This window comes from Corvus cornix, chromosome 1A (assembly GCF_000738735.6).
Source record: "Corvus cornix cornix isolate S_Up_H32 chromosome 1A, ASM73873v5, whole genome shotgun sequence".
NCBI lineage: Eukaryota > Metazoa > Chordata > Aves > Passeriformes > Corvidae > Corvus > Corvus cornix.
In genome coordinates this window covers 6,640,167-6,662,001 of record NC_047057.1, presented here as the reverse complement: position 1 = coordinate 6,662,001, position 21,835 = coordinate 6,640,167, and the positions used below count along the sequence as shown (strand labels likewise).

Below are 21,835 nucleotides of genomic sequence, written 5' to 3'. Positions count from 1 at the left end.
GAAATTATGGAAAACCAGAGCAGCTTGGCTATCTTAAGGATTTCTAGGTGCTCAGCAACTGTTGTGGTATAATAAACTGGGCTAACCTGCCTGTGCAAGGGGATTTGCCTACATTCAAAATATTTGGGCATGTACCCACTGGTTCTGCAGAGCTTGCACAGAGGGTCTGAGACACTGAGCTTGCTTAACTCTCTCTGCTTGGCACAGCATAACCGAGGTTCATGGACTTCTGCATAGGAAATCTCACACAGAAAACTAGAGAACTCAACACCTGGAGATTCAAATTTCTGCTTTAGATATCAAAGGCCAGCAGCTGTTCTTTTGGGTTTTTTTTGTATTTTTTTTCTTTTTTTAACTTTATTTTTAGGCATGGTGATCTCTAATGCTCCAATTAACTTCAGCTAGGGTTGGCAGTTGAAATCTTTTTCATTTCTAAATTAGACATGCTTATATATTCTGGTGATGGGCATGCTACAAACACCATGGTGATTGTTGTCTTGCATTACCAGCTACTAGGAGGAAAATTAACTCTATCCCAGCCAAAATCAGGACATGTTGTTAGGTTTAACCAGCACTTTGAGATCCTGTGATGGTAGAGTCTTGATCCATGAGAATAATCCTCTGCACGTGTTCACACGGCCCATGGAAAGCCTCCAGAGTGCAATCATTACTGCACAAAAGACAGAAATAAAGCTACTCATCCTTTGCAATTTGCATGTACTTTATGGTTTAGAGCACAGAGAATATCTGCCCATCTTTCCTTTCATGGAGGAAAGAGCATTTGATTATTTCTTGTAGTGCGAAATGATATGAGATTGTCTGCTCCCACTGCTATAGGGCCACCCTGAGCACAGTCTGCTAACAGCCTGTCATCCTGGGTAAATAAACCAGCTTGGGAATGGAAAAATTTGCCCAGCCTGCACAACAGTCCAGATGTGTCCCAGCTGGAGGTAGGGACAGACCTCCTCAGAGGCTTTGTCTCACGTTTTTCTGGGTCTCCAGCTACTACAGCTGTATTTTCACAGACTTTCCTGTGTCATCCCTGGGAAGACAGCTGGGCGTATCTTTTTAGGTCCAGTTGAAGCAAAATTCCTCGTGACCTCCACAGGAGCAGGAGAAGTTTCCAAGCCTTCATCAGGCTTTGTTGCTTCATCTCATCTAAGAGGCAGGCAGAAATACAGGCTCAGTCTAAACTAACTTGAGGGCTGTGGCAATTTTAGCAATGGCTTAATTAGCTGAATGAGGCTTTCTGTGTCTGACCTCACTCTAGAGAGGTGAAATGGGGAGGAATTCTGGTATCATTACTTGCAGCACCTCAAGGCTTTGACCCTACAGAGGATGCCAGTGGTGACATGTTGTGGAGTCTGTTAAAATGTTCTGCATTACAACCCTGAGCCCTCTTGTAAATGTTATGTCTGAGGATCTGATTTCCCCAGAAAAGTGCTATGGAACGCTAGGCACTGTGTATCTGTATTACACATAGGATTGTGTATCCTTTCCACAGATCCTGTGTCCTTCATGATCAAACTGACATGTAGGCTCAGAGATCTTGGTGCCTGCTTGCCTATGCCAGTGCCAGGGGTACAGTTTGTGTTACTAGAATGATGTAAGACCACTATAATGACATGAGAAGACAAACAATGGCACATAAAAATGGCAAGATTAAGGGAGAAGGTGGCCAGAAAACCACAATCCAAGCATATCTATAATTTTCTGACCTAATCTTGTAAGACCTTGAGGTTCTAGAGGTCAATACCTAATTTTGTCTGAAGATGAACCTCGCTTAGTGTCTTCCATCTGCAAGTTCAAACTGTGTCAGCAAGGAAGTCACAGTTATCTTCTGTTCTACAAGACCAGAACCTGAGGCAAAATGACTTATTTCAGGTTGCTCAGTGAGTCAGTAATGGAGGCAATATGAGAAGCTGGGTCTTAAGTCCTAGCAGAGGGAGTGCAGAACAGCTCTTCAGAGGCCAGACTACAGGCAGGGATAAAATCAGTCTCCAAAAGAGTGATCAAATGAAACTCTGCTGTTGGAAGGTAAATTTAATCCCCTTTTTTTCTGCAGCCTGGGGAATGAGCATGTTTTGGATCCAACTGTGTGACATTAATCACAATATGGAATATTTGAGCCAAAGGTCAGCCACAGGGGGCCAACTACTAACATATGGGATTTATCTGTCTACTTCTTCCATAAAGATGCAGCATGCTGGATAATTAAACTTCTGAGTGCCAGCGTGGAGTGTAGTCTGTTTTTTTCCACTGCTCTTTATGATTCGATCCAGGACCATTTCCTTTCACTGTATGCTCAGAAGGGGAGGAAGCAAAGGTGGCATCCTGATCTTCATTATTAATACACAGGAAAACTTGGAGGAAATCCCTTTTATGCCCCTGGCTTTGTGTAAAGAAAACCCTGCAAGCTCCAAAGTCATATTGTTCAGCTCCTATATATATTCATTCATCTATGTGCATAGCAGATGTTTCTTCAAATACTCAACTGATGTTTCTACAGAATTACAGTATGGAAAAACATTCATAGCAACCTGCATTCCAGTTGATTGCCTTCTATTAAATTAAAAATCTAGGAAAAAATTACATTTAAAGTGGCTATAGGCAAATAAAGAAAACCACAGTCTCCTGTGATTCAAGTCAGTGCTTCCCCACATTATATGGAATAAAAATCCTGGTGTACAGGCAGCACTCAACTCCTGTTTGCAAAGAGGAGCAGGCAATGGGGAAGAATTTTGCCACTCTGGGTGAAGGAATTACACAAAGCTAAAGAAATTCTGAGGAAGGCATCTAGCTGAAGCTGGTCAGGTGCTGCCTCGTACAACCAGCAGAAGCACTTCCAAAGCAATTAATCCACTTCTAATACAGACATTTAGAGTAGGAGGCACAAATCTCTCTCTGAGGGTACCTACTTCTAACCCAGCCTTCATGACCTGCTTAGACGAGACGTCTGCTTTCAGACAGCTAAAACTAAGGAAGGGGAATCCCACAGCAGCTGACTCCACTTGTGTCTGCCCCTGTAAAATACTCCACTTTGTTTCTGCTACACTAAAATTGTTCTTACTGTTATTTAAGGTTATAATGTGGTAATACTCAAAAGCCAGGTATGGTGTGGACACGGCATAAAATGCAATTCCCTACCTCACAAAGAGGGATTTAAATTAAAGGATGATTTTGCTTTTAATTCTGCAGTTTGACTAAAAAGAAATACAAACAGCAACAGGCAATTAAAATACATAATACTTGATTCGTGAGATACCAAAATGCCAAAGTACATACTGCATATGTCCTGTGACAATCATGTGATAGAATGTCTATGCACTTTTGGCTATAATGTTAATAAGGGAATTTTTTCATGTTAAGTATTGCCAGTGAATTATTTTGTCTAAAGTGCAGCCAGTTTATTAATTCTTTTCTATTCCAATACACTGCTTTTCATGTCAAATAAAATGGTAATGTTTTGCATTTATATATTGCTTTTAATCTAGAAAGATCCCTGAGGCTTTTTCAAGCGCTTTCTAGAGTTTCAGTACCCACAGTGCTGGGGGGAGAAGGCTTGTCATGAATAAAATGCAGTTGTGGCCAAATTTCTTCATCACATGAACCATGGACTGTAATTTTCTTGTGGTCAAAAGGCAAGAGGCACATAGGATGTGCCTGAAAGAAGGAATAGGAATTCCGGGAATCTGAGTGGCTCACAGATGGGAGACAATGCTGACCACTCATGTTCCTCTCTTCGGGGCTGCAGCTGAGCTGGACTGACTCATTCCCCTGCCAGGGGTCTGAGGTACCAGGCAGCTGTTGCACCAAAACCAGGCAACATGATGACTCAAGTTATCCCTTTAATTGCTTGTGAGATGTTTAACTCAGAGCTATCATTTGACCACTGTCTTTTATGAGGCACTGAGTGAGAAATTAAGACAACACAGTAACAGGTTGATCTCAGCCATTGCTGGTCTTCAGGTGTGTCCTTGGTGTGTCCTTTCAGCTTTCTGCCCCTCACAAATCTTCCCCTTTCTCACTTAAGTCCAGCAATATTTTTCAGGCCTGGATACAGCCATGGCAGCTTAGGGGTTGCACAGCATTACAGTAATTTCACAAAGCACAAGAGAATTGTGTGTGTGTGTGGACTTTGCTAAAGCTGCACCTGCCAACGATGCTGCATAACCACACACTTAAACTGAATGTAACTCTGGAACAAAACACCATGAAAAATGCCCATGCTCCTTTGTCAAGCCATGGCAAGAGATGCAGAGTTTTTTTGTAATTTTGCTTCAAAAAAGTGTTACATTCCATTTAAAGGTGTGGATGTGCAGGATCTGCTGGGAAGATCATACATATCACAACAAAATAGCTGTCTGAGCCGAGGAAGGGTAGGGAAACACTGATGTGAGATGTCAGGTTTCAGAACAGGGACAACTGCCTGTGCAGTGTCTAAGGCAACAGAGATAAAAACTTGATCGGGGCTACTACGAAGTGTCTTCAGAATACAAATGGTTAATGCTTGGATACAGCAATGATATGGAGAGGTCTGTAAGGTCAAGAATGCAAAAGATAAGGAAATCCAGCATTCTGCTGGCCTTGCAATTAACTTTATTTCGTTGCTGTTTGCAATTTTCTGGCCATAAACTATCTCCCCCTCCCATGCTTCAGATGGAGGGTTGCTCACAGCCCAGGGAACTAATCAATATTTATACTGCCTCATTCATCCAGGCACATAATTTTACCACATTTATTTTTTAAAAATCAATTTTTATGAGGTTTTTCTTCAGACAGCGTCCATGAGCACCACATACAAAACAACTGTATCTCACAACACTCCTGTAATGGAAAGAGTGCTGGGGAATGAGGCTGCCCATTGCCAGGGCGGACACTGTGAACATGGACAACACAAACGGTTGTCCAACTTGGCATGTCACAAGAGACTTTTGGAGGAGCACTGAGTATTTTTTAACATCTCATCTGTTCACAGGACAGCTCTGATTGTGTATGTTGGTGCTTGGCAGCAGGCTTGAATTGAACCAGATGTGACAATAGCCACTGGTGCCCTGGATTTCATCTATTTCCTAGGTTTCACCCCGGCTGTCGTTTATTCCTAGTGGAAGAACAGCTGCACACAAAGACCTGAATAGTCTTTTCTTCAGTACAAACCAGCACTCCGGATTTCAGCCCTGCCCCACAGAAAACATGTTTCTTCCAACTCACTCGCTGCCCTTCCCATCCTGGGGCAGTGGGTTATTTAGCATAAATTCGGTGGAAATAGCACCATCTACTGAGCACCCAACATTCTTCCTGCTGGGACTTCTGAGGCTGGGGCTTTTGCAGGGGAAGGGTCTGTCTTCGCAGCCCAAGGGATGCCGAGTGCTCAGCTCCTCAAATTACTGAGCTCCCCAGATCAGCCTGAAGCTTTCCATCCCTCAGATGACTCAAGCCGCGGTGCTGTGATTCAAGTCATCTGTTTTGAAGAAACCCAAAATAATCCCAGCGATAAATATACAAAAGAAATCTATTTAATCCCAGTGCGTACCCCAGTGCATAAACACATATTTCATCCTCAAATGTCTTTCTTTGTTTGGGTTCATTCCCAAAGTCTGTGCAATCTATGCCGTGTCCCAGGTTCTCTTTCACGTCCCCATCGTGTAGTGCTCACTCGAGACAGATTTTGCATGCACTGAACACGTTTTGTCTGGCTGGCCGTGACCTCTTGGCCTTCGACTTGGATGGGGATCTTAATTCCGACAGAATTAAGTGGGAATATCCACAGCGACAGGGCTCCGGGACACGGGAAGGAACCACTCGGGAAAGTTAGGCACAGCTGGGAGATTTTCTTCCATGGAGAGAGCGGCGGCTCCCGCAGGTGAGCGGGGCCGCTCAGCGGACCCACGGCCCCGGCAGGAATTTGAGACCCACCCGTGGCTGGCCCCACGCGCGTTGTTCCTCCCGGGGCGGGGCGGCACTGAGCCCGTGGAGCCCGGCCCGGGCCGCCACGCGGCCCCGTTTTTCCCCCGTTTCCCTCGGGATTTCCCCCTAGCCATCCCCGCCACCCCGGATTTTTCCACGCCTGACAACAAAGGAGGCGGCGGGGCGGCCGCGGCGGTGACTCAGCGCCGGGCCCGCCCCCGGCCCGCCCCGCCGCTCCCCTCAGGCGCGGCCGGGCCGGCTCCGCGCGTGTGGCGGGGCCGGGCGAACACTCCGGCGGCATCGGGCGGGCGGGAAGGCAGCGGCTGCTCCTCTCTGTCCCTCCTCGGCTCCCCCTGCCCTCGTCCCCCGCGCTGCCGGGCGGGCAGAGCCGCCCCGCCGAGGTAGGTTCTGTGTCTTCTCCGCACACAAAGGCGCTGGCGCGGAGCGACGGGATATCCCAGCCCGGCGGGGCTGAGGGACGGTCGCTCCCGGGGAGGAGGGGGGAGCGGCGGGTACCGGCTGGGGGGGCACCCGCGCCTTCCTTCGTGAAGGGGGACACGGGGAGTTCGTCGTGGCTCTGCATAAATTAAAGGGGGAGCAAGCAGAAGGGTGCCCGGGGTGCGCGGGGCTCCGGCGGTGCCGCCGGTCCCGCCGCCCCCTGCGGGTGTCCCCGGCTCGCCGAGGCCTTGGGGTCGGTGGGTGTTCGGTGTGTCCGTGGTGTGTTCGGCGCCTTCTTGGGGGCAGCTTTGATCCTTTGGTGACTCTTTCAGCCGTGTGAGCACCCCCATAGTCCCGCGGGGTCCGTGGGTGCAGGCTGGCAGGACTGGGGGAGTGGGTAGTGGTGGATGTGTAGAGGAGTCGGAAAAGCAGATAAAAAAGATAAATATTGTATTTCCTATATGTGGTGCCCTGTAAAATGGGCATTCAGAGCAGCTGAACTTCTGGTGTGGGCAGTGGATGTCTCCTTACAGATCTTTAAAACAAGTAGAAGCTGGGAGCGGGACAAGCCCCGAGGAGCTGCTTCTCTGCTCCCACCGCTCCCACCTGGATCGGTCAAAGTTTCCTTCAAGGATCCCGAGAATTCAAATGTCCAGGTTTTCCTATGCATTGGGTTGAAAGGCTGCACAGCTGGCCAGGGAAACTGCACGGATGAACTCACTTTGGGGGTGCATAAGGAGAAAGGGTGCAGTACAGGAACTTTGTGTGCCTGAAGTACTTGTTTGCTTCAGCCATTGAGTTTTTTCATAGCTTAATGAGGTCTGGCATAAATCGATACTGTGCAGATGTGGTGTACAGCCGTGGCTGGCGTTGGAGCAGAGTCTGTAAGTCCAGGGCATGCTTGTGGCAAACTAGAGAGAGCGGTAGGAACATGTGAACTTGTGGGATTTCATTGAGAATTCGCATGGTCAAACAAAAATGCAACGGAAGGAGAAAAAGATGCTTCTGTGCGAGCATAGTGTGGTTGCAGTGTATAGTTTGTGGTGGGAGTATTGTTGAATAACTCTGGCAGTGGAGCGTTGTTGTATGCCTGTGTGTGCACTGAGTCCTGTAGCACCAGTCAGGACATTTAACTTTCATTGACTTGGCAGAGAAGTAGGAGTGTGGAAGGATGTTGCTGAAAATGAGAATGACTGCTTGTGGATCTGGTAGGCAGTTTGGGAGGCATTTAAAATGTCTTTAATTTCCTTGTGATATGAACAGGACAGTGGCAATCTGTTGCTTTGTTGATGGATGTTTTCCTAGCAATATATGGACAGACAGTGTGTTCTATGAATGTGGTGGCTGCTGGTTTGGTGTCAGCGATATTTGCTCAGGGACAATAAACAATTGTTTGCTGAGCTTTATTATAAGGAACCAGAAATGCCCCATATCTCCTGAAACAAAGCCTTTATTGTCTTAATGCAACTCTGGGCCAATTTCATGCTTGGTGTCGTTCCACTGGTGATGGTAGAGTTTTGCCAGGGATGATTTTGGCAGGTGAAATGTCACTTCTGCGTCCCTAATGCTCAAGAGTAGTGTCGCTATATTGTCTTCACCACTTGAGTATTGTTAATTGAAATGGCATGCTGATGCTTCCCAAAAGTTTGAAGAAAGGGGAGAATTCTCTCATCAGGTCCTCACAATACTTTCCCACTTGCTTTCTTCTTTCTGCTTCAGATCTCATATCCCTTAATTTACTCTCTTCCTTCTTTTTCAGTCTTAGCATCTTTTTTCTCTCTTCAAAATTAAGAAGTTTCTCTGAAGTCCAGTTCACCTCCAGGCATTTAAAGGTTTTGAGACTGTGTTGAACCCTGCACCCCCCCTGCACGACTGGGTAAGTGAGGAGCTGTGTGGCAGCTGCAGTTGGGAGATCTTTCTCGCACACGCTCTCCTTCACAATCTGATTTGTGTGGTGGCTCTGGTCAGTGCGTTTGCTGAAGTGGCAGATTGTCAGAGTCACGCAGTGGAACAGCCTGGCTTGAGAGAGAGTGGTAGACTGGGATGGGGGTGGGGAAGTCACTCAGTTTTTACACACGGCCCGTACTCAGGATGCTGAGAAACAACTGGTTTTGAGAGCACTTCTTCACAACATCAGTAAGGACAGGAAAATTACCTAAAAGTTGGAGCAGAAGGAAAAATGGGGAAAGAGAGAAGGAAATAATCATGTTTGCTAGCTGTGGGAAGAAGAGTGGAACTGTTAACCAGTAATTGGCTCTAACAGAACTTTGGCTCTATCAAAGTTTCAAAGAAAATATTTTATTGAATAAAGCTATGTTATCTTTGTACATGGTTAACAGTATTAAATACATGTGGCCAACTCTTAGTCTGTTCTGGGACTGTGGTGTTGTAAACAGAGCCAGTTTCAATGCTCAGCTTCTGCTGAGCCGTTTTGTATCTGACATCTCTGCGCTGTACAACTTTGGATCTATTTGCATCTCATAAGAACACAAAAAGAGCGTGTCTGACACAGCTCAGGGCTGATACCATTCTGACACAGTATCAAAGAGCAAGATACATGCACCGTCTCACTGTGAAGGAGAAGAAAATGTGCGTAACGCTTCTTCAACGCAGTTATTACTCTAAAGTTTGTTCTGGTTTGGCCAGACCTGGTGTGTTTTTGACTGTCAGTGAAGTATGGTTTGCAGCACAATATAATATTGCAAGGAGCCTGCAACTCCTCTGTGTTTATTTAAAAAGCATGTAAGTCAGGGTTTTGATGTTTCATTTTGACATAAGACAGTGGAAGGATTCAGCTGTGGAAAGAGAATTGTTCACATGCTAACCTGAACATAAAGCTGCAAATTTGACAGGAAAAATATTTTTTTTAGGAGAAAGATAAATTATCTGTTTAGAACTACATTTATCAGTGATACTTCCACTTGTCTTGCATGCTCTTGTCAGGCTTACCTTTGTGAATGCTTCATTTATATTAATCCTTCTAGAACCACACTGAAGTGGGAAGGTACCACATCTTCCCATTGTGGGGAAGACACCTTTCCTTTGCAGATGGGGAATAAAAGCACAAGCAAGAAAATGAGTTCCCTGTGACCACCCAGGAACTGTGTAGTGGTGCAAGAACTTGAATTTGTGTGTCCTGAGCTATTGGCAAGCATTGAAATGACAGTACTGCTCCTGCCAGAAGGAGTGGGAGAAGAGGCACAGCCCAAAAGGCACAATGTGGAAATTGGTTGGGTCACCCAGCTGTGATGCACTCAGTGGTTGACTGCTCTTCCATCACCACCATGCATGTTGGTCTTTGTTAGACTGTGGAAAACAGAAGGGTTTTGTAGTGATAAGTACTTAAACAAAGATACTCAGCATACACAGGAGAGAAGAAAAAGAACGGGACGTTTTCCTTCTTTCTATACCTGCCTTCAGGTAGTGGGTGCTGTTTTTACCCATGGATTTCTGGCTGGGTCTCTGGGGAGATCCTTCATCTGTCCCACTGTACAGCTGTGTGTGAGCAGGTGCCAGCAGAAGGGCAGAGGAGGCTTTGCAGAGCCAGGCGGGTCACATCAAGAGCAGTACTGCCTTTCTGTGACCCCAGCAGCTGGGTGAGGTTTGAGTGCAGATCCCCACCCTGAGAAACCAGGCTTGTGCTTTTTTTTTTAAAAAAGTGGTTTCTGAAGGGGTGGCTTCTCTTCCTTGTGCTATGCACAGACACTCACGTAGCTGCTCTTCTCACCTGGCTGCTCTTCTGCTTTGGGGTGTTGGTATGAAGGGCTGTGGGTGTTGCATGACAGCAGGGAGTGGCCTGTGGCAGTTCTCTTGTGGCAGAAATCTTACGGGGTTATATGAGCAGGGAGCACTGGTATCTGCAAAAAAAGGAAAGATGTGGTCTTTTCTTCCCTTTTCTATGTCATTCAAAGCACTGGAGGTTACCTGCTACCTTTGTGCTCTGTTGCTTTGGGAAAACTGAAGTAGTGCTTTTCCTTACAGTGCTGTGTTTGGTGCTTGGTGGTTATAATTGTGAAGTCAGTCCTGTTTGTAACTTTGGTTTCAAAACATCTTTTGTGCTGACAGCCTATATCTTGTGCTTAGTCCAGTGCTGTAAGTTTTGTGCAATGAAGGGTGGGACTCTCACAGGTGGGAGAGCAGTGTTTGCAACTGTGTCTACAAAAGAATAAGTCGCAAAGATTTTGGAGCGTTTGTGTGCAGTGCTGTCTGCTGGCCTGTATCACATTTAAAAATAACTTTTGAAATCAGTGTTTCCTCCACTGGTTTAGCCTGGGCGTGTAACTGAAGGGGCAGGTTTTGTGGTGACTTCGTGCAGTTTGCTTGTAGCATAGATGTAGTTTGCAGTGGAATTTGAGTCTTTAGCAGATCATCAGCTTGCTTAGGTGGGACAAGGATCCTAGTTTTATGCTGTCAGCAGGGAGCACAAATGAAATAACCTTTGCCTTGTTTAGCTTTATTTATCCTTGAAGCAAAACTTTTGGATTTGCTTACATTTTTAAAATGTCTTTGACAACATGAAAGCAGAAAGTTGCCTTTTGTGCACATACATGCTCCTCTTCAAAGAAAGAAATAGTGCAGTCATTTAGGAACAGTGGCACAAATCCCTTTCATTTAGATGAGCTCAATTTCGTTATTTTTACATTTATATTGCAATTTTTGGCAGCATTGTGCTTTCAGGATGAACTGTAAAACCTCTGTGCTGTCCTTCAGCAAATCTCAGCCGTTTACATTTACAGACTCTCTGTGAGAGCTGCATTAGAGTCCTGTAGAGAGCTTGTGATGATGAAGCGTGAAAAGTGCTGCTGCTGCTGTGCGGGGTATTTTAATATCCTGGAGAGCAGCCTTGCTGCTTGTGGTGGGATGGGTCTTATTTTTTACCTTGTACTGGGGACTTACTTACCTTTCTTGTAAGCAGGAGAGCTGAAACCCAGGAATGCTTCTGAAGGAGAAACTGTCCTCATGTTTGGCTTCATTTGAAGCAGTCCCTCTGGTTTGTAGTCTAGTATATTTTAGGCAGGGGAAACTAAGTCTTGAAAGTGTTATTGTGTGGAGGGGAGCTCACTGTGAGCTGCTTTTCCTTACTTGAATATCAAGAGTTCTTTTGTGCTCCTTGAAGGATGTCCAGTTCACCATGCTTGTGCCCTCTGGTGCTAACTAACTCAGTCAGCAGTGTCTGCCCTGAAGGGGAGGCAAACACTGCCCATCAAAGGTATTTCAATAGTCATGGCATTCAGTGGGCTGGCGAGAGGAGGATGATGAAGGCAAATAGTAGAGCAATTCCTTTCATTCCTTGCCTGTGCAGTGAGTGGGCATTTGTCAGACCTCATGTACATACACAGGCTTTTTTTTGTTCTGGTGCTAATAATAAATAGAGTTCACAGCTCTGAGTAGCCAGGACGATGTGACAAGAAGTGGGTCAAGACCATTCGTGTGTGCATAACTGCATTCCTAATCTAGGCCAGTGCCTGTGCTGGATGCTTCTAAACAAGCTGAAAAGATTTCAGGGAAGCTGGAGTTTATGCTGTCAACTGGGTGAAGTGCACCTCTAGCTGAGTGGAGCACTTAAGGACAGGGCTCAGAGGGAATGGTCTGGGGTAGCTTTGCATGTTAGAAACACCACAGAGGTACAGCTTTACTGTTTAGTGCCTCTGAAGAGTGAGGAGTTTAAGTCAGAGTAGCCTTTCTTCTTCCTGGCACGATGACTAGCTGAGCAGCCCTTCAAACATGTACACTGCTCTGCTGTTTCACTGAAATATGTCTCTGCTACCTCAGTTTCCTCTGAAGTATCACTGAGGACAAAGATGACTTGCTGAGTGTCACATTGCGTTGCTGCTATGTCCTTCAGACTTGCTGCAATGGTTGAGCTCCTTGGTGCTCTTCAAGGAAGAGTGGGTGCTTGGCCTCACCTTGAGATGCAGTTTGGGGCTTGGCTGCTGGTAGAAGAAGAAAGCCAATTTTTATCTGAAGCCACTGGGATTTGTGGAGTTTATTTTTGGAGAGAATAGGGAGGAGGAGTTTCATTGGGTTATGATTTTTTTCATGGTCCTATGGTTGGATTTGGTTTTTTTTCGTCCTAGGGCTTTTCGAGGTTACTTGTCCGTGAAGAAGATCTATGACATATAAGGCAAGCTGTAAAACACCTCTTAAACTCCCATAATACCTGGCACATCAGTGCTGCTCCCTGAAAACAGTCTGTCAGAAATTCATAACCCAGTTCACGTGAGAATGTAGGAAAAGCTAGGGAGAGAATCATGGTAGTTTGGGGATTTTCATTGGCTGGAAGGCAATGGTTTGGTATTTCTAAAAGTAAACCAATCTTTTCTTCCAAGCCTCAAATACATTTGAGGCCATCCCTGTCTAATGTGCAGAAGCAAACAAGTGCTGGGGGTTGTACCCAGCATGTCAGGGGTGCGGGCAGTGGCTTTGCCACACAAAAAGATGCCCTTTGGAAGGTGAGCTTGGCTTGCCTTGTCACTGTCCCACCATTCTCCTGTGTCCTTTGTCATAGTGAGCAGCGCAGTGACACAGTGCCTGATCAGAAGTGCTCAGGCACACAGAGTCTGGTGTGTTCTGGAAGGGAGCCCTGGCTATGCAAGGGTTGTCCTGTGAGTGGTTTGTTACCACAGATTGAAACTGTGGGAGTGACTCTCCAAAGGCAATGTTAGCCTGCCCATTACTGTTCATTTATCTGTTTGTTCTTTCAAGTACAAGAAGGCTGAGCAAGTCATAAACTTCTTACACAAAATACGAGCAAACATATTCTTCCTTTTTCAGAAAATACCTTGAAAGCAAGGTTTAGAATTCAAGAAGATTAATGTCTCTGAAGAGCAGAAAGCATTTATCTCTTGGTGTGAAACTAAATCGTGTTGAAAAGATTTTAAAAAATATTTTTCTGAAACAGAGTAACTAGAAAGCCAGCCTTGAAGCTTGTAATGAAGACTGGAGTTTGTGAATGTGCTTGTCAGTCTTAGGTGGAGGATTTAGTTTAAAAGGCCAAAGCAGATGTTACAGATGCCATTTTATCAAAAATCTCTTTTGGGGAAGCTCCAATCTGAGTTCTTGGGCCTGTCTTGCTTTGTCTGCAGTTAATGACTGATTCAACTGGGCATAAAGAGGGAGAGGTTAGAGGATCACCTGGCCATGTTATATGGTACATCCTTTTCCTAATTGGGCAAAAGTGCTGTACCTTCAAAGTTTCCTCTGTAAATCTAATTTACTGAATGTGCAATGACTGGTTTTGTTTTGGTTTGTTGGTTGGGTGTTTTTTCAGTGTAGTATGTAAGCAAAATAAAATAATTTCTTTGCTTAAGGATTTGAGGACAAGTTAGCACATGAAGTTAGAAAATAAGTGTGCCAACTATTGGGGGTTTTTTTCCAGTGGCCTGAGGGCCCTTCATGCTTATCACTGTTGTAAAGAGACAGTCTCTGCCCTGAAGAACTTACAGTTTAAGTAAGGGTGTGTGAATGGATATTAGAGACAGAAAAAGGTGAAGCATGTTGGTATGAGGGTTGAAGTGGAAAAATTTTTCTTGCACTGAATGCAGCTGCTTTGATGGAGAGACAGATTTTTTACTTAAACTTCCAGTGTAACATTATGTATCTATATAAAGCTGCTTCATTGCTCTGCAGCTAGTTAGGGCCTACTTTTTCTCTATAGAAGCACTAAAAAAGCATCTCCTCAACCTTGGTACCTATTTCCAGGTAACTAATAGGATTAACAGATCCAAGACAACGTGTTCTTTAGCTAAATGTAATCCATTTGCCAGCTTCAGCCAAAAATATTGCAGGGAGGAGAAACACTGGTCTATACAGTAAATCTGATTTTCAAAGAAAACAGGGCTTAATACAAGTTAGACCAGTGCTTTTCTTCTAGAACATTTCTAAAACTGCTGTCACTTTAATTGTGTAATTTTAGAGCAGATGACTCTAAAACTGGAGGCCCACTCAAAATGCAGTCAGGAGTCAGTCAGGTCAGTGATACTGGGATATCTTTTTAAAGGAACTGGGAAAAGAACTTCAGGATGGGGAAGTATTTAAGTCCTAGGGGACTTGTTGTATGCTGTGGCAGTGGGCCATATGGATACCTAAGTAGCTAAATTTTTTGCTCAAACTGTAGTTCCTGTGTCTGTCTAGTCTCTTCCTAATCCACTGCCATGATTTCCTGTGGCTAAGTAGTTCTTCCTTTCCCCAAAGCTGTCCTAGTGTTGCTAGCACGGGATGACTGCAGGCAGCATCTGCCAGGGAGAGGATCTAATTTCTGTGGTGCTGAGGTTGTGGTGGGCTCAGTGTGGGATGTGCAACAGCTTTGCCCCAGAAGGATGCCCAGGTTTATACTGATGTTCTAATTAAGATCTCGGTGTCTGGTGTACAAAATTCTTAATTGCTGAAGCATCCTCATATCAGCTTTCAGTAAAGTTGTTTTCCAAAGCATTGTAGTTTTCATTCCCACCACAGGATTATGAAGGAGACTTGTTGCTGAAGAACAGGTAGTGTCACCTGTTCAACTTCCCTGTGGATTCTTTTTTGTATTGATGGAAGGCTTTGTTTTAATGCTTAATCGTTTTGACTGTCAGCATCTGGTGGCATATAGGGGGAGTGCTGTTCTGTGCTCTGAAGGCAAGAGTTTAGAATCAGCTTTAAAGTAGAAGAGTGTGTGCTTTCAAAGACTTTATTCCTTCCAGCACTGAAATGGAATTAATGAATCAAATTGGGCATGGCATGCATTGATAAAGTGGTGCTTTGTTAAATGACTGCTCTAAGGGACTGTTTCAACCCCTTCCTCCCATTTTAGTATTGGGTTTTAATCTCTTTGTTGCAAGTAACATCAGCACTAGTAGAATTAAGAATTAAAGTTTGAGCCAGTGGTGAGTTTATTTATTCCTGTTTTATCTCTAATGATGAAGAAGCCCCAGCTGATTTCCTGCTCAGGTTTGATGCTTCACAAGGCTTGAGGTTCATCTTTATTTTATTTCCAGATTCCCACCTTGGTTTAGGATATTTTTTCTCCCTTATAGGAAGCTGATTAATTGACTAGTAAAGCAGGCACAGATGTAGTTAATTTACTTTGTAAGTGCAGATGTTTTGTGTGCGAGGAAGTCAGGCAAAGATTGGATTTAGAAAGGACCAGATTACAGACACTAGTCAACAAAACATTGAATATCACAGAAAAATTATTGCTGTAAAAGCAATGACATAAGGAGCTCTTACTCCTCTGTATTTTCCCCCAGGAAGAGGAGTGGAAAAAAATTCTGTACTATGATATACAGTAATTCAGATTCCTAAGGTTAAATGTCTCTGTAATCAATGTACTTTTTTTTTTTTTTTTTTAACTGTCATAGTTAGGATGCCATGAACTCAGCTCTGGGTAGCATGGTTTGCTGCATGGGAGGCTTTTGAAATGTACTGTAGGAAATGGTCTCCTTGAGGAAGGAAAGAATAGGGAGTGCCACAGGCCATTTACAAAAATTACAACCATTCCAGTTAATGTGGGTAGACTGGGTAATTTTTGCATAGAATTTTATAGAGTGGTGTGGTTGAAAAACTGACTGTGTCAGGGTAACACATCTTTCCAATATCTATTTAGAGTACATAAATATTTACTATTGTCTTTCTTTTAAAGATTAAGAAACAAAGCCTGAATTGACTTGCCTAAAGCTATAACTAATTAATGCAAGGATAGAATGTGAACTTGGGACTTTGAACCAAGAGAACAACAGACAAGATGAAACAATGCAAATAGAAACATAATGAAAAGATAATATAAACTTTATATTTCAAGCATAGACTCACTATCCCAATATAGAAATCTTCTTCCCATAAATGCCTTTAGGCAAGTAAGCAGCCTAAAAAGCTGCTTCTTACTGAAAACAGAATCTGTTTAGACTAGATCATTTCTCTACTTGCCAATTTTGTGCATCCAGCATTACCCCCATTAAGCTTGTTGCTTCTGAGAAAACTCCTAAAAACAAATTGGAATTTAAATTAAATTTTCAAATAACTAGAGTTCAAATGAAGAGAACTAGGCAAATTTACAGTTCATCATGAAAAGCTGCAGCAAAATCATGCTCGAAATTTCCTTTACTTATCTCCCAGGATTGGTGTGAGTCAGCCAGAGCCCTGTACTAAATGTGGAGATGGAGCTGACTCAAAGACAAGTGATTGGCATAATTTTATGGGATGTCATCAACTGCAGCTTCATTAAATGTCAGTTTCTCTCTGTCTTGGTCAAATGTTAATTTTCATTGCAATTTTGGCTGAGCATAACATAATTTTGTTTGGTTGGGTTTTTTTGGGTTTTTTTGTGTTTTGTGGGTTTTTGTTGTTGTTGTTTGTTTGGGGTTTTTTTTGGTTTTGTTTTTGTTTTTTCCTTTTGGTAAGTTCCCTGGATCACAAGGGCCATCCAGGATCGTTATTTTTTTAGTGGAAAGGATGGTGGATCTCCAAGCACAATTCTTACTTCTCTAAATTGCGTGGTCTTGGGGTGGTAGCACACACCTGGTCACTGCACCACTCCACTGTTTGTGTATTTTGGAAGAACAGTGTAGTCCTGTAACAGGCTTTGGGGTTTCTCTCCTCCTCTTCTGGATATTAATTTGGAAGGAATTTTGGAAAGAATTCATTGCAGTATCTATTTATTGCAGTGTTTTTGGACAATGCCTTTGTATCACTGGTGAAAATTAAGAGATAGGGAGTTTTTAGTGGCATTTCTGTGTAACTTTAAGCAATTTCAGTCTTCTGTAATGATAATTTTTTGGTTCTAAACATGCTAAGTTAAAAGCAGAGCAAGAATTTCCTAATTCTCTGGGCGTCTAAATGTCTCCCATACTGGATGTTGTTTGAATTGTGTTCCTTTGCCTGAACTGTCTTGTTTGTTCTGCTGTTTGTGATTCATTTGAATGTGCACTAGCCAGCACCTGAATAATGGAAAACCTAAAGTAAATAAATGATAGTGCCTGCTAGAGAATCAAAAGGTTCTACAGTGAGCTGTGGTGCTCTTTAGAACAATTTAAATATCTTTCTGTAAACAAAGTGTTAAATGAAGAGTGGTTGAATGGAAGTTAAAAAGCTTGAATCATTCAAGTTTGGGACATTGAAAGTCTAGACTAGATTTAAGTGTTACTACTTTAAAGCTCGTAGAAGGGACTAGAGCATTCTGAGAAGGCCTTTCTTTGCCTTTGCCTAGGGTTTATAATTTAATCTAGGGTTTGGAGGAAACTGGCTTTATTCTCATTGCAGCAGAGTTATGTTTCCATCCCATATATGGCAATTTTTTAAAGGTTAGTAGGGTTTGGTTTTTTTTCCTTAAAGTGAAAGATGCTTTAGATTGTAGATGCCAATTCTGTAATTTACAAACAACAGGAAATTTGTAAAATTACTGGAAGTGGTTCTTGAAAGATTCTGAAATTTTAATCATGTTCATGACATTGATGGTGTGTTTTTCCTTATAGAAGAGGTATTTTTATTTTAAATTGGAATAATTTTGGCTTCTGGGGCTTTTTTTGTTTGTTTGTGCTGGGGTTTTTTGTTTTGTTTTGGGCTGGTTTTTTTTTTTTCTTGTGGTTTTTTTTGTGTGTGCGTTTGGTTTTGGTTTTTTTCCTTTAAATGTGCCCCAGAAACCAGAACTGTCTTAACAGGACACGTACTTTGAGAAAGAATGAGGTAGGTAGGTATGTTAGAGTTGATCCTTTCATCGTGTTTGATAAACTTTGAAAGAAAATGGGTCACACTGTAATATTAGACTGTAAAAAAAGTGAAATATGAGGTAACTAAGAAAAAAGAAGGGTATATCTGTTTGTACCATATGTATTTCTGCTACAGCCCGAAGCTGTACACTTTCTATCTGAGCTGTATGAGATAAGCTTGTGTGAATCGTTCACTCCATCATCACAAACTTGACCTCTTCTGTGTTGCGTGTTGTCATAACAGTTCCCATGTGGTCAGTGTGGGGATCCTCCAGTTTTGCCTTCCATAAACCTTGGGTTTGTTTTTCTGACAATTCATTTCCTGTTGATTCAAATTCTTTGTTTGTTGTTGCTTTTAACATTCTGCCAAAGGCTGTTACTTGCAGTTGTTGTCTGGCAGCACTGAACTGAAGCCTGTCAGAGCCAGGACTCCTGGCATCTTTCATTGCTCGGCCATCAGTTTACATGAAGTTTAGGGGAGTTTCATGGAGGCTTCAAACCCTTTAAAAATTTGGCTGAAACTGGCCAAAAGTTATGGGGCAGGTTGCATGTGCACACTTACATTATCATACAAGAAATCTAAGAAGGTTGTTTCACCTAAATTCCTGACCTGGCCCTGTATTTGCTTCATGGTTACGGAACAATCTCTCCCTGGATGTGTTTTTGCAGTTTAGCTTTGTACCCAGGGAACTCCCTGTGGTGGCTCTGGTTTTGCTAGAGCCATGCTGATTTCATTAAGATGTGGGCATCACAATGGCATCCTAGCCCTATCTCGTGTGTAAATGCTTTACTACATGGTTGCTACCTCTTTAGAAAGGCCTGTTGCGCAAGCAAACCACTCCGATTTCCTTCAGCATTAACTGGCAGTTTGTGGGTAGCGAGTGGGGAGCAGCAGATAATACTTTTGTCCTTGCTGACCTTCTGACCCATGAACCACATGAAATTCTGTAAAGCTGGAGGCGGGGAAAAAACCCAATGTATTTCAGTCCCATTATTTGGTTACAGCTGTAAAGGGTAATGTTCAGTTATCACTTCCTTCTAGAAGCTTTCTGTAACTGCATGAGCTGTTCCTGTAATTCAATGACATGTGCATCACAAAGGCTTGAAAATTGGAATGGATCGGAAACTCCTGTTATTTCAAATTATGTAGTTGTAAACTGGCTGCAGGCCTTTGGGTTGAAAGACTAAGCATTGATTTCAACTGCTGGGTTGTATCACAGAGAGATAAAAGTTGATTTTACATGAAGTGGAAACTTAGACATGCTAGTACAGAACTCAGCCCATGGTGAATATATGTTGGCTGCTCACAGATCATATCATAAGGCAATTTATTTGTATCGGTGGCCTGTCACATCATGTAGGATCAATCTTTGCTTAAATAGAGAAAGAACTTATTAAGGAAAGCTACTGCAGACCTGAGCTTGCATTCTAGCTGTGATATCTCTGTGGGCCAATAACCACATGTTTTATCTGGTTTTCTTCCCAGTGCATGAACATGCCTAGTGAGTAACACATGAAAACCAAATATAACAAGGGTTGATGCATTTGGCCAACTTGCAGAGTATAAGGATCTCATTATTTTTTCCTACTTCCTGCCTTTGTTTTTTTATTTGAAATGTATCTATCTAATTTCTCTTTAGCAGCCTAGGCAAGGTTCTTTCCCATTTCATCTGCAAATTAGTGTTTCTGTGGGTATGGCTATGTTGAATGATGAATTTGGTTGTTATTTATTTATTTTTGTGGTAGCTTTTTTACTTGGCTCTTGCAGGAAGTAACATAGTTATTTTTTCTTATTTTCTTTTGTTTGCACATCAAGGAAGGCGAGGGTCACATTCTACAGGGGAGGAAAAAAGAAGGATGTCAGAAATGTACCACTTACTACTATCAATAAAACTTTAATTAACTAAATGCTCTGTCTGGCTTCTTGCCCATGTAATATATAAAAATCAGAGAGATTCTCCTAAGTCATTATTACTGGTTATCAAAAATACTTATGTTTCCATTTACAGTGAAGCCTGAAGAAGAACTGGCTGGCAAGTCTCAATATGCAAAGAAATCTTGGTTATTCAGGTTATGTGTTTCTGTTCATTTGCATGTTTGCACTGGTGTACTAAAGAGTCCCCTTTATCAAGCCAATCCATATTTAAAATTGCCTTCCTATATGCAAAGTATGAGTCCCATAGCAGGATTCCTGTTGATACTCTTGTAAGGTGTGCCCAGGGTTTGTAGCATCACTGAATGGTTTGGGCTGGAAGGGACCTTGAAGATTGTCTAGTTGCACCACTCTTACCATGGGCAGGGACACCTTGAGCAGGTTGCTCGATGCCCCATCCAGTCTGGCCTTGAACACTTCCAGCATTGTCTGGATTTGCTGCAGTATGAAGGATGCCATCTGCAGAACTCCTGGGAGAGGAGAGCTCCTGTTGAGCAAAGCCTGTGCCTTGCCTCCTGTACCATTAACCTGGTTTCTCTTGATGCGATGTCTTGCTGCAAGTGCTGTTCACCACTCAGTCAGGCTTTAAACTGTCTGAGCAGGAATTGGGCAGCTGGGCTGCCACTGCAGACGGTGACTCATTTTGCCTTCCCCAGGAGGAATGAACCTCCCTGCTCCAAACTTCTGTGAGGTTTTTAGTAATTCCCAACTTTTTCTGCTGGAGCATAGTAACAGCCTGCTCGCCTCTCTAGAAGGGATCGAACCAGTATCAATTCTGCCTGCCAGTGGATGTCCTTTGGCTGCATTTACAGTCATGTGTAGCGAGGAGGGAAACAACTCTGACTGCCTTGCTTTACTTTTTGTCCCTGAATCTTCTGGTTTTTGTCTCTAATTTTCAGGTTCAGACAATAAATGGGGTTTAACTGCAGATCCTAACACTGAGCTGATTATGTGCAGATCTGTGGATCAAATGTTAAGCTGTCAGAAGGGAGACTTGCCATGCTGCCCAAGAGGAAGTGGTGTCTTGTTAGATCCCCATCAGACAAACCATGTCACCATGTCCTTCCAGAGCCCAGCAGTCCCCTGGGTGCCATCCTGTGTGTACCATACAGGGGAGAATGCAGGGACAGCATCCGCACCATTGTAAGTGCAGCCCTGGCACCAGGCAGGAGCTGGGACTCACGTCAGCTGCAGATTTGGTGTGACTCTCCCCAGTCACCCTCTTGTGGGCTGACGCTGTGGGATTGTGGGCCCCCGTTTCCAAAGGGTCACCTGCATTACCTGCTGCAGGAACTGATGGGAATGTGCTCAGTTGCCCTTGTGCGATATAGGTGCTGGCAGACAGGGATGAACTCCAGGCAGCATTACCCACCACTGAGCCTCCCCACAATGGCTCCTTGATTGCCTATTTCCCATAAATTGCAGATGCTGTCAGAGAGTCTCCTGGCTCTTTTCTTGGCAGTGTTGTTGCAAGAAAGCATTTTTAGTAGCTGCTTTTCACCATCAAAATTATAATTCTGCTGTGAATCAGAGCTGACTTACGTGCAGGTGAAAGACAACTCCTTAAGTTGTCTCTGCCAGACCTCAAAAGCAGTTGAGCTTTCTGCCCATGAGCTGTCCTGAGCTGCTGTACATCATCTCCATGTCCCAGAGTGGGGTTTGCCACAGCTGATAGCAGCCTCTCCTGACAGCCTGCAAAGGGTGGGGGAAAGGAAACACCATCCTGAAATCCTGCTCCCTACAAATGGAGAGCCCTGGTAACCATGATTACCTCTTGAGAGCCAGAACATCCCAAGGCTGCTCCTTGAGGCATAGGAAAACTCATCATTTTCTTCCAGCCCATTATTTTCATTCCCTGCTTCACAATTCACGTAAA

General features: G+C 43.6%; 1 protein-coding gene across 2 annotated transcripts in view; it reads left to right on the top strand.

Annotated features, from left to right (window-relative positions):
• The first annotated feature begins 6,161 nt into the window (after positions 1 to 6,161).
• FAM107B (family with sequence similarity 107 member B) overlaps positions 6,162 to 21,835 on the top strand; it is a 59,294-nt gene continuing 43,620 nt past the window's right edge. The window contains exons 1-2 of one of the 2 annotated variants that reach the window (XM_039571316.1): positions 6,221 to 6,308; positions 8,105 to 8,221. The gene's annotated coding sequence lies outside the window, so the exon portion shown is untranslated. Of the gene's footprint in view, positions 6,309 to 8,104; positions 8,222 to 21,835 lie in introns of both variants that reach the window. The other variant, XM_039571317.1, reaches the window with a different exon arrangement.